This window comes from Bos taurus, chromosome 22 (genome assembly GCF_002263795.3).
Source record: "Bos taurus isolate L1 Dominette 01449 registration number 42190680 breed Hereford chromosome 22, ARS-UCD2.0, whole genome shotgun sequence".
NCBI classification, from domain to species: Eukaryota; Metazoa; Chordata; class Mammalia; order Artiodactyla; family Bovidae; genus Bos; species Bos taurus.
Window position 1 is genome coordinate 54,174,468 of NC_037349.1, and position 2,710 is coordinate 54,177,177.

Below are 2,710 nucleotides of genomic sequence, written 5' to 3' on the forward strand. Positions count from 1 at the left end.
AACTCCACTACTTTGGCCACCTCATGTGAAGAGTTGACTCATTGGAAAAGACTCTGATGCTGGGAAGGATTGGGGGCAGGAGGAGAAGGGGACAACAGAGGATGAGATGGCTGGATGGCATCACTAACTCAATGGACGTGAGTCTGAGTGAACTCCGGGAGTTGGTGATGGACAGGGAGGCCTGGCATGCTGCAATTCATGGGGTCGCAAAGCGTCGGACACAACTGAGCGACTGAACTGAACTGGCAGTTATATGGGAGACCACTGCCTTTACTGAGCAAAACGCAAACTGCTGTCAATTTTCGAAATTCATGTGCTTTGTAGACTTGAATTTACACAATTTGAGAAACCAAGGAATCAGAGAAACAATAAAAGCAATTAGAATATTCTGTAACACTCCATTCCTTCCATGCCCACCCTCACTGAGCCCCCCGCCCACAGGCTCCCGATTGCCTTCTGGCTGATTTTAGTTCTTCTCCCCAACACTGATTTAATGGCCACTAAAGACAGCTCTAGTTCTGGATGAAGTAGTGGATTTCTCTGGGACAATATTTTCCCGAGTCTTTGCCAGTCTCTGCCTTCAGTTCTCTTTCCTTATTCTGAGAGCTGTAGTAATCAGACAATTCCAGGAAAGCCTCTCTGCGAGAGACCCTGCTCACTTTGTATTTTGTTTCATTTGTGATGGACGCTTCTTCCATGTAGGGTGGCCCTCAAGGAAAGGTATGGATGGGGCGGTAGAGACAGATGCTGACATCTGCTTCTCCGCCTAATCTGCACTGGAAGTGCTCCGCCAGCAGGCCCAGGCGGGTAGCTGTAGCGCAGCTGGACTGGGAAAGCCTCACCTGTCTGTCAGAACTCTCCATGTCTTTAATCATCGAAACTGAAGGCTTCTCAACTGTGTTCACGTTCTGGTTGCAGCTGCGCAGCCCCACTGTTAATGCTTCATCACGGGCAGCCAACCAGCGCCAGAGGAAGAGGAACAGGCCGATCGCCACCTCGCTGGCAGCACTGTGGTGGCACCCATGAGGACTCTCACTGGAAAAAAGCAAAAGAAGAAAGCCCCAGCTGTTCTGTCCACATGGCAGCAGCTCCAAGTCTAGGCAGCCACTTCTCTCCACTGGGCACACCTGGCCAGGCCGGGAGGAGGTGCCCATGCCAGGACCTCTGCAGTCAGTCTGCAAGGGCTTCAGCTCACATTATGTTCTTTCCATCTGGCAATAAAAATTCCTAATTCCTTACCCTGTTTGTTTAATGAAATGCAGTTGAGTAAATGCCAGGCTGAAACACTCTCCTTCATCAATCAGCTCCTTCCCCAGGGCTCTCTTGAAGATCCATTGGGGAGTTTCAATTCCCCGGGGAAAAGGAATACAAAGACTGCTTCAACCCATGAATAGACGAATAATTCCAACACGCTGTCCTGTGAGTAGAACACAGGCTCATAGAAAGCATGTTCTGATGGCCAGAAGAATGGCCCCCCCTTCTGTCCCCAGAGTATGAAGGCGGGCTGAGTAATCAAATGACAACATCTCTAAAGCAGCCTCCTTAATACTGATAAAACATGGAAATCTTACAAAACACCAGGGAGTGGTTATAAAACATGAAGCAATTTCCAAACAAGAGTGATAAGAAAGGCTGGCTACGGACCAGACCCTAGGGGAGCTTGGCTGGGATCTCTTAGAGGGCAAGAAGCAAGAACTGGGCTTCCCCAAAACTCGGGAAGGCTCACCAGCCAGGCAGAAGCCCTGGGTTGGTACCCAGGGCAGAATGCCTTCTCCATCTTCTCAACCAGGAGGCCCCCAAATGCACGAGTTGCATTTATATTGTGTGTGAGTCTCATCTTGAAAGCTCTAAAGGGGAGAAAATTGACAATATATATATATCATAAGCAGATGGTGATTGCAGCCATGAAATTAAAAGATGCTTACTCCTTGGAAGGAAAGTTACGACCAACCTAGATAGCATATTCAAAAGCAGAGACATTACTTTGCCAACAAAGGTCCGTCTAGTCAAGGCTATGGTTTTTCCTGTGGTCATGTATGGATGTGAGAGTTGGACTGTGAAGAAGGCTGAGCGCTGAAGAATTGATGCTTTTAAACTGTGGTGTTGGAGAAGACTCTTGAGAGTCCCTTGGACTGCAAAGAGATCCAACCAGTCCATCCTAAAGGAGATCAGTCCTGAATATTCATTGGAAGGACTGATGTTGAAGCTGAAACTCCAATACTTTGGCCACCTGATGCAAAGAGCTGACTCATTGGAAAAGACCCTGATGCTGGGAAAGATTGAGGGCAGGAGAAGGGCACGACAGAGGATGAGATGGTTGGATGGCATCACTGACTCAATGGACATGGGTTTGGATTAACTCTGGGAGTTGGTGATGGACAGGGAGGCCTGGTGTGCTGCAGTTCGTGGGGTCGAAAAGAGTCAGATACGACTGAGCGACTGAACTGATACTGATATCATAAGCATGTCCTTTGAACTATTTTTCTGCTAGGTCTTATTTTAGTGTGTGTGTTTGTTGTTCTGATCTCCTGCAGCAGGAGACAAGTCTCCCTGGGGAGGCCCGGGACCAGAGTCCTCCCCTGGAGCAGGTCTCTGGACTTAGCTGTCATTCCCTAGATAAGGGTCATTTGTGGCTAACCCTAACCCTAACCCTAACCACAAATGGCATCCTGGCGTACAGCTGAAGAAGTCAAGCCACACCACACACGAG

At 48.7% G+C, this 2,710-nt stretch overlaps 1 protein-coding gene across 1 annotated transcript in view; it reads left to right on the forward strand.

Annotated features, from left to right (window-relative positions):
• CDCP1 (CUB domain containing protein 1) overlaps positions 1 to 2,710 on the forward strand; it is a 103,281-nt gene that overhangs the window by 88,832 nt on the left and 11,739 nt on the right. The window lies entirely within an intron of this gene.